The 10,741-nt window shown below is 29.3% G+C and overlaps 1 protein-coding gene across 5 annotated transcripts in view; it reads right to left on the bottom strand.

Moving 5' to 3' along the window:
- The window catches only part of LOC111618414 (RISC-loading complex subunit tarbp2-like), a 52,218-nt gene extending 41,851 nt beyond the window's left edge, over positions 1 to 10,367 (bottom strand). For 2 of the 5 annotated variants that reach the window (XM_023359949.1, XM_023359948.1), the window contains exon 1: positions 10,241 to 10,361. The gene's annotated coding sequence lies outside the window, so the exon portion shown is untranslated. Of the gene's footprint in view, positions 1 to 6,176; positions 6,279 to 10,240 lie in introns of those variants that run through there. The other 3 variants (XM_023359952.1, XM_023359951.1, XM_023359950.1) reach the window with 3 other exon arrangements.
- Positions 10,368 to 10,741: the final 374 nt, after the last annotated feature.

The following is a 10,741-nucleotide window of genomic DNA, read 5'->3' as shown; positions in this document are numbered from 1 at the left end:
TCATTGAATTTTTTGGCTTGTATATTTTCTGATTTTTCTAATGCTAAGACCACTTTTCTAATAACAATAGGAAGAAACCCCTCATTTTTTCTTTCAACTAACTTTAGCTTTAATTAACAAGTGTATCATCCACCAACTAGAGAGTTAAAAAACTATCACAAAAATCCCCATAAGAGTGTCCACCCCTTGGTTCTGTCAGTGGGCCGTTTGGTTGGCGACACACTGCACTACTGCGCTCTATGTAGCAATGCAACACTGATCGTGATGGCGTACACAAAACTAACTTGTTCAATATATTATTAAAAATGTTTTTTTAAACTTTGCGTCAACTTTACAAAATAAAGGACAAAATGCCTATTTTAGAAAATAAATAAAGTTAAAGGACAGAGCAGTGAAATAAAGGACTGTCCTCCTAAATAAAGGACATATGGTCACTGTAGGCCGCATGGCCAACATACGGCCCGCGGGCCAGATCCGGCCCGTCTAATGAATTTATGTGGCCCACAATCTTTCAATATTAGCTACTGAAGTCCGAATTGCTCAATGAAAAATTCCGACGCAAAAAAAAATATGGAAAATGTATCTGTAATCTCTATGTACAATTTAGTCTCTATGGGGGTGACACCACAATGAGATCTCGCACCACCTCAAAATCTTCCTAGGGCAGCCTCTGGTTCGGCCCGTGAAAAAAGTTTTCTTTCCAATTCGGCCCAGGGGCAAAAACTGTTGGCCACCCCTGGTCTAGGCTGTGGACTCAGAATGGATTACACCTAAATTCATATATTTCAATGTATGCTAGAACAGATGCTGTCACAAACAAGGTTCTAGAACCAATTCTAGCATACTCCACTATATTTTAATGGTATATTACTTTTTTAAACTCATTTTTTCCCCTGATAAATAAAAGTGTACATTCTAATTTTACTTTTTTAATCAGAATACAATAAAAATATTTGGGGCAGAGTGCCAAAGGTGAACAATGGCTTAAATTAAATACACTAAGTATTTTTTCCTAAATAGTCTATGCTGAAGTGGGAGTGCTTCTTATGCGCCATAAAATACAGTAGCTAACAGATGAGTCAAAATAATTAATGTAATGCATTAAAAGGATCTTGAATTCCAAGTTTTTAAATTAATAATTCAATAGAATTAATCCTTTGTTTGCCAAGAACTACAGCTTATACAAAAGAATATTTTAATTTATGAATTCCCTGTGGTCAAATGAAAAGTATAGATTAAATATTAATACATGATAATTATACAATCCTGGCCAAACAAAAAACCTTGGACAGCATGTCATTTTAATCAATCTCTAGCTTATTCTTCAATAACATCAGTCAAAAAATTTTTTACACTTATAATTATTTTATTATAGTAAAATTTTATTATAACAAAATTTTTACATAAAAAATTTTCATCTTGCCAATACGTAAAATAAATTATGAGCAGTTGAAAAAAAAGAATGTGCAACAAAAAAAAATTCTCTGAGCCATTTCTGACAAAAAATACTTTGGATAGTATGCTAATATTTAGTTATTTTACCTATGGCATGTATAACAGCCTTCATACAGTGACAGTCAGAAATAGTTGGGCTGCAAAATAGAGAAAAATGCCATGTTTGCATGCACAAACTAAACTTTGTTGAAAATTGGATTAAATTGTGAAACTATTCAAATCCCACATGTTTTCTGTGGTCTTTGTTAAGTTTACCCTTATTGTTTTATTTAAATAAATGGCTTTTTTGATATATCATCTGATGTCAAAAGTAAGTAGTCAGTCTGAATAATACCAGATTTATTCTACCTATACAAATAAAACAAGAGAATACTGTATTGAACCATCTTTGGCTTCTATGGCAGCTTTTAAATGCCAAGGAATCAAATCCACCAATTTTTCGAGAGCTTTGATGTTGATCTTGTTCCATTCATCAAATAAAGTCGTTCAGTAGACTTGCAGGCTTTTCTTTCCTCTTCAATTTTAGAATTCTATGACCCTGCTTGTCCCAAAGATGTTTGATGGGGTTCAAAGCCAAACTTTGAATTGGCAGGTTAGCACTAATCATACCTACACTTCATACTTCAAACCCTTGAAAGCCAAAAAATGCTTGACAATCTTGGACAAATGCTTCAAGTTGTTGTGTTGAAACACAAAATTGTTTTTGATGCTCATATCTTCCACTGAAGAATGAACATTATTTTCTAATATTGCTCTATGCATTTTTGCATCCATGCAACCACTGATTTCTGCCACACAGCCAAGTCCATGACAAGAGAAACACCCTCATATCATCATGTATTGGGAATGCTTTTAAGTTGCCTAGTTTGTAGACGATGTTCTTCTTTCACCATACAATTTGGTGATGTCTCAAGCGTGCATGCTCAAATTTCAATTAGTCACACCAAATCACTTTACTCCAAAACTCAGAAGGATTTTTTTTAAATGCTCATTTGTAAAGGCTAGCCTCTTCATAATGTTCACCTTCAAAATGAACAGTACTCAACGTGCAATGCATCCTTTAAAACCAACCTCATTGAGCCAATGATGGACAGTTGATAAAAATGTCTTAACACCAGAGCTCTCTTGGATAGCCTAAGAGGAAGCTTGTGGATTAGTGAAGACTTCACAATGAATGATACAGAATTCTTGTGACATTGTGCATTGTGGCCAGCCAGAACAATAAAGATTTTGGACAGTGCCAAATCTCTCCATCTTTATTACCTATGAACATCTTCAGCGAATAAATTTCTCTCGTGATTGCCCTGATGCTTTTCACAGCACGATGATCACTAAAATTTTTATCAATAATTTATTTTTTTTAAATTATCAATAATTTGTCACCTCTAACAGTAACATGCATGAACACATCCCCACCTTTGCCTCAATTTCCTCCCAAGGTCCATTTCTTCGCAAACCACGTGTCCAAAGAAATTCCAATTTCTAGAATACTAGCAAGCTATTATTAGCCAGTGGTGAATTCTCTGTGCTTGCTTAGCATGCACTGCATGTTTAAGAGAAAGTTTTGACTGTCAATATACTTTTTATATGAGAAAAAATATGCCAATAATAATTTATTCTAACATGTAAACTCTTTTATCATTTGTGTTTTCTTTTACATTGGCAGCTAGCAGCTAGCCATTTTAAGTCAGTGCCATGCTTGTGTCAGTGCTCGATCACTTGCTCGTGTGGAGGTTTGCCTGGCAAAACAGGTGCGCACACGACACCATTCTAAGCATTTAACATGGCCAGATTGTATCGAAAGCTTACAGTACTCAGTCAGCATACATGTATTGTGTACAGGAGTGGATCTACATAGAGATTAATAGGGCTTAAGCCCTGGGCTCCCAGTGTCAAGGACCTACAAAATTTGAATTATCATCATAAATTTTTAATATTCTTTCATTATAATATATTTCATGTGTAGATATAATGGGCTTTATAATAGTCCATACTTTTTTATTCACACCAAATAATGTTTCTGCCTATTATTTAGTGCTAGAGATAGGCCTACTATTCTTATTATAACTTTCAGCATGCTCAAAAATTTTGGTCAGGATTTGCCCATTATTAGCGAACTCCAAATTGGCTATTTTTCAGCGGGTGCTGAATTACAGAACATTTCAGATTATTGGAACCAGATTAATAAACTTCTATTGTATAATATTAATATAATAAATAATATAGGCCTAGATTCAAAATTTAAAAATCTAATCACATTAAACATTTGTGATAATAAAAAGAATTTTTTTTGTGAGCATAAACAATGTTCATGTAAACATGAAAATCATATTCATGTCTGAGATCAGTTCTGTTATAGCAGATAAATGTATCTGTTTAATAGCAAAAAGAACAATTGCATAAAATGCTTGCTTCCTTTTATTGCTAGTCAACATTGATTAAAATAAGTTTATTTTTTTATTTCTCACATTGTAATATAAATAACACAAAGTCTTCTTTACGCCTATTTAATTCCCTTTTTTCATTTGCCGAGATGTGTTTTGGGCCTTTGTAAATAGCCTGAATTTAATTTAATTTAAATATTTTTAATTAAATTAAGGTGACCAATCGTCCTCCTTTTGTAAGTTCTGTCCTCCCTAGAAAAGTGTCCTCCTTTTTTGATATTTGAAGACTAATCTGTAAATCTCCGTATTCGATAAATGCCAAACCGATCCATTGCATGTGATGTGATATGACGTGTTTGTAGTTAACATGATGATTCATCAAGGCTCTGTACAGTGCGATGAGATGCAATTATGAGACGCATGTTCTTCACACGGGAGACCTTGAGAGAGAGAGCACGTGCGCAAATGGCCTTGTTTACTTCTTATCGAAACACAACATAAGCATGCAGTAGAGATTATTATAGTGTATTATTGTTGCAATGAATAAAATGTTTTTATTTATGATATTTTTTCCTTCAATTTATTAGTGTCTTCCTTTTCATTGTAACAAAGTTGGTCACCTTAATTAAATTAAATTAATGGCAATCTAATAAATTTGATATACAATATTAATTTAACATTATGGTACAATAATAATGAGATCACATTTTAACATTATTTAGTGCATTTCAAGTTTATGTTAATAACAATTTAATAAATGATTTTTAAGGTTTAATAAAATATAATATATGTATTTTGTAAAATATCCTTTTTAATTAAATAATAAAAAACAAAAATTATCATAATTTTTTAATCAAAATGTAGATTTAGAATAAAATCACCAATTAAAATAATTACTGTTCTATCAGATAATTTGACAGAATACTGCAAGTTTTTTTTGCTATTCATAATTTCTAAAAATTACAAATTAGTAAAAAACTATAATATACAACAAAATTTTTATAAATATTTTTGGTTACATTTATTTAAGAAAATTTCAAATTTCATTTAATATACAGTATCAATAAATAAATATACAGTGGTACCTCGGTATACGTCTGCTTTAGAATACGTCCAATTCGGAATACGTCCTGTTTGGACGAAACAAATTTTGCTCGGTATATGACTTTTGTTCGGTATACGACTTAATTCAATTATACGCGCCATCTATGAACAAGTAGCACTATCAGTGTATTATACCAGACTAGACGTTCGCGGTGCCATGGTTTATTACTTTGTTAAATTTCTTCTGAATTTAATTTGTAAGTAAAATTTTATTATTTTTATTAATCATGAATTGCAAAAAGGCAACAGAAAAAAAAATGACTAAAATCACAATGAAACTGAAAAAAAAAGAGATTGTTGAGAAATATGAAGGTGGCACGCGTGTTCGAGATTTAACTGTTGCATACCGTATTCCGAGAACGACGATACCGACAATCGTAAAAAATAAAGACATTATTAAATTTGATAACATTGCGAAAGGGGTTAAATCAATTTCTAAACATATCGAAGTCATTAGATCGTGTTGAGAAATTGCTTTTACTTTGGATAACTGAAAAACAGTGTGCTGGCGACAGCGTATCAAAAGCAATTATTTGCGAGAAAGCTAAAAAGATACACGCTGATCTCATGAAAAATCAAGCAGGAATTAGCCAGAAAAGCGAGGTGTTTAAATCCATCCACTTTTTTTTTTTAATTGAGAACGGATTAATCATTTTTACATTACTTCTTATGGGAAAGGTTGCTTTAGTATACGTCCTATTCGGTATAAGTCCAAACATCGGGAACGGATTAAGGTCGTATACCGAGGTTCCACTGTATTTTGCAATAGTAAGTTGAACAAAACTTATTCAAATGATTATTTAAAAACAAAAGAATGTTCAATTAAATAAAAATAAATTTATAAAAGAATCTTTTAATTTTCAGCAGTGGATTAGAAGAAACTTTTAGAAAAAAAAAAAGGTGGCATCAACTCAAAAACCAATTTCATTGAAAGTATTATAATTAAATAGAAATATTCAATTAAAAACTTGTTGATTAGAATAGTTAGAAGTGTGTTATTTTTATTACTTTAAAAATAAATAAATCCTGAAAAAAATTTTATTTATTCAAAAAGAATATAATGAATTGACAAAATTATAATTCATTTTTACTTTTAACTGAAGGTAATTTAGATGAAAAAATATTTTTTTACGTATTTTAATTATTACAGTATAACAAAAAAATTATTCATGCTTTCTTTTTTTTTTAATATTAAACATCAATTTTAACAAAGAATGGAAACAGATTACTTACAGTAATCATACATACTGACTACTACATGAATTAGAACAGAGTTTCCCAACCTGGAGCATGCAAAGTACTTCCAGAGATTACATGAAAAAATATCTGTAATGGCTGCCAAATGAAATTTTAAATCAGAAATTTTTTCAATTTAAAAAAAAGCTTATACCTTGATAAATCAAAATTTTCTATACCCAAGTTCTTAAAAACTGCTAACTACTTTAATTTTTTTATGGACTTTATGATACCTTACATATTTCTGAAGACCTAAGTTCAGTTACTTAATTATTTATTTTTATTTATTATATTTTTACAAAAAGAAGTAAATAATGCCCTAAGCATGAAATTTCTTTTGCAAAAGTGTTCGTCGTCCGATTTGTTTGCAGTCTGAACTGTTCTTTAATTGATCGTCCACTGTAATTCACAATTTTAAAGGTACAGCCCCAAATAAGAACCCTGTATTATATAATGTATACAAAAACAAAATTAAACAAATGAATAAAAGTTTACAAGAAAAATTATTGTACTGTAGTAAAATTACATAATAACAATTCAATAAAACATAATAATGTGAAAAATAAAATAATTTAAAATAATTTGAAAACTTCAACATATATTTAAATATTTTATTTGATTCACTCATTGAGGAAATATAAATATCTGCAATTAAAAAAATAACATTTTCTTCAAAAAATGAGAAATTTCACATATTAAAATCAAATCTTTTCTATTGATATTCAGGAAAATATACTTTTAAGATAAAATAACAAGGTTCTTGAAAACATTTCATAATTTTGGTTAATTAATATTTTATGCTAACAATAATCTATATATTAAGAAATATTTAAAAAAACAAATAGACTTTAAATTCTAAGCATTTTTTTACCAAAAAAGTCTTATTATTTGCCAAACTATCAACAAATTTGTTATGATTTTTGAAATTTCATTATGAAATTTGAAGCAAAATGTTTTTTCATAACTAAAACTAGATGGACAGATGGCTAAGGTGAGTATAGCTCTAGAAGTTTCTAAATCTGGGCAATATCACCTCCTTGTGGGTTTTTCTTGTCTTTTAAGGGGCAATAAGCTCTAATTTATATTTTGGGTGAATTAAAAAATTTGCTGATTGATTTGGTAACGAATGAATATTTTTTTTTGCTTTGCAATCTGGCTTAGCTATAATAAGGAGGCCTCTAGTGACTAAAAACTCACAGTGACTTAGTGCTCACAGGGTAGAAAGAGACAAAATACAATAAAACTAGATTGATCAACTTGTATTGATTCACTTGTGTGTCTCCTGATGTTGGGTTTAATTGCCCAAAAGCACAAGAGGAAACATGTTATTTGAACAATCTCCAATAATGCAGATTTTTTTGTTATTGTTTTGTTACAGTACAAATAGAAAAGCATGATTAATGAGTCACAGGTTTCTCATGCATCAAACACTTCACTCTACCTACATGTAATGAAGCATTTGATGAATTAGAAACAGCACTGAATGGTTAGAAATGAAACCTGAAGCAGAGTTTTTAACTTTTGTGATAATCAAGGAATTCAGCAGCATTAAAAAAATATATTAAAAAAATCAAAATAAATGACTTATTTATTACAGTTTTTTGTTTTGAAATAAGTTTTACACGAGTACTTTATTATATACTATATGTATACTATTATATTATATGAATACTTTATTTAATTTTATTTATTATGTATTTTTTACTTTGAATTCGAAGTTTCATCAGTATGTTGTAGATTGCAATGAAAGATTAGAGCTTATTTTTATTTTCTTATCATTTGTTTGTATTACAGTTCTATGCTTTAATTGTTTTTACTATTGTAATAGAATTAAAATTAATATTTTTGCTTTATTTAAAGTATGTAGCTTTTCATTCTTTCTCTACGAAGTATGATCAGTTATCTGAAATTATCTACCTTGATTATTTTGGATAATTGATATTCTAATATATTTAAATACTTTTCAGTTTTCTGAATTATTTAAGGTTGGCTAGTTGAATACAATTGTCCTAATATATGTACAGTAGAGCATCGATTATCCGACCCCCGATTAACCGTTACATCGGTTAACCAACCATTCTAGTCGGCAAATTTCAAATGCCCGCTAGTGATGTGGCGCTACAATATTTGGCTATGTCTTGGATATTTTATTATTATTTTTGTGTGTTTTAGCTGGCGACCATTGAAGGGAGGACAGTATTTAAACGAGATTTAATTTTCTAATTATGAGTGATTGTTTTGTGAGCAATAAAATAATTTTAAAATAATTTTTAACGATACAATATCAAAGATTATTATTTTTAAAAATTTGTTAGGCTAAACATTGATGAAAATTCAACGCGAAGTTGGTTAATAGCAATATACTAATTACATGGGATATCCTAATATACTAATACTGTAATGTATTTTTTTCATTATTTTCGGTTATCCGACCAACCTGAGTCCCCAATTGAGTCAGATAATAGATGCTCTACTGTAGTTCAATTTTCTGCTTAATTATTATGAATTTTAAAATATTTATTATATGATATATTAATCTGTTTCCTTTTGTTTTTGCAGTCTTTGTTGAAGGACATTCATGAAAACATTTCATTTGTGAAAATATGAACAAAAACATATTTAAAATGAAACATTACAAATACTTTTTGTTTCTTTAAACTTCTGATTCATTAAACTTCAAAACAGAAGGTCAATAATACCATTAAAAAAATATTTATTTTCATTGCAACAAAGAATTTGAAAGCATTAAACATATGGTCAGTCAAATAATTCAAATAAGAAAATTATAAAATATACTAAAGACCACATAAGTACAATATTCATAATTAACTTTAAAATATTTTTAGTACTAATTTTAGCAAATTGTATTTCTCAAATATATATATATATATATATATATATATATTTGAGAAATACAATTTATACAATCAAAATCAAATATATATATATATATATATTTTTTTGTTTTTGTAATATTATTTAGGTTTACAAACTAAAAATGTAGGATAGGGGTCTTAAATTATATTCACAGTTTAAGGGGTCGAGGGATTGCAAAAAGTACATCATCCTACACAATCAAACATCTTTTATTAGTATTATTCATTAGTATTATAGTCGTTTCTAGCCCAATAACATTTGGCTTTGGTAGATGGATCCTACACAATGGGGAAGAGGGTCAAGGTAAACTTTTTTAGTAGTATTAGTAACATACAAATTTGTTCTTATGAGTCTACTTATGGTCATATGGGTAAATTATCAGTTAGAAAATATCTGCAGAATTTTTTGTCTTTTCTTCAATGTTAGGAGGGTTCATGAACTATTGTATACTCAAGTACACAAGGTTTGTCAAAAGTACGTCATTGTACACAACAGAGTGGAAGAGAATGAAGAGATGCTCAAGAATTTGGCCAGCTCCCCTATAAAATTTGTAAATATTTATGAAAGTGCATATTCTACAGAACTATTATCTGCAATTCTATAAATGACCAACCAATAATTTTTAAATCCACATTGAAAAGAATTTTTTATGTAAGGTGTTGATTTTCTTACTAAATAAAACTTTTTTTCTATTTCTATAATATTTGGTTGTTTCAGTAAAATTCACAAATGCTAAGAAAGAAAGAAAGAAATAACATTGTGTATTTACTGAATTCCTTTAAAATTTCAGTAGTAAATGTTAAATGCTTGATTCATAACCAAACTATTTAGATGATAAAAAATTTCAAAATAATTATCAGTTTTTGAAGAATTCAAATTGTTGCATTAATAGCAGCAAAGTCTCATTGTTCTTCTGTCCACAGATTTACTTCATATAGTATAATAAAAGCTTATTAATATTATTAAAATGATTTAATCTGTGATTAAAGTGTGATTAAAAAAACTATTATCCACAATTCACTAGTAATAATGATTGGTCCATTAACACACTTCATCATACAATGGTTGATTGTTTGCACATATATATTAAAAAAAATAAATAAATATTTTCTAAACAATTCTACTTTGATTTAATATTATTTCAGATCCTCGGTCATATATAAGGAATAAGATTTATTGTTTACCTTCTGTTTTAATTTCTCTTTCTTCTACAACAGCAGAGTTCGTGACGTCATTGTCACATGTTTGTGACGTTTCTAGGAGCTTGTGCAGTACAAAACAACTCGTAACACAGGAGATGAATTACAATAGAAAATTGTTTACAAGCTTGTTATTATTAATTTTTTTTCTTTAGTGGACTTCTTTATTCGAATAAATACATTTCTAATAGTATTTTAGATATTTAATAGATTCAATTTATATAAATTTCATGTAAATATTTTCTTGTTATGTAAGAAGAGAGTTTTAAATGTTTATTTGATTATTATCATTATTTTATTTTTTACTCTTTTCGTTCTCTGGGCACTAAAAAGCCTTTTTCCCCCATACTCATCCTGGGTTGGCCATGCCCACAACGGGAGCGACCGGATGATGAGGAACGAGACCCAACGGTTTGGTTGATAATGGAACACGACAACGCGAGATATGGGCAATCTGCGAATGGGAAGGATGCATCCCGTAAGGAC

This window comes from Centruroides sculpturatus, unplaced genomic scaffold (genome assembly GCF_000671375.1).
Source record: "Centruroides sculpturatus isolate CEXI.00-Female unplaced genomic scaffold, Cexi_2.0 scaffold10, whole genome shotgun sequence".
Lineage (NCBI taxonomy): Eukaryota > Metazoa > Arthropoda > Arachnida > Scorpiones > Buthidae > Centruroides > Centruroides sculpturatus.
This window is presented reverse-complemented; position numbering and strand designations above follow the sequence as displayed.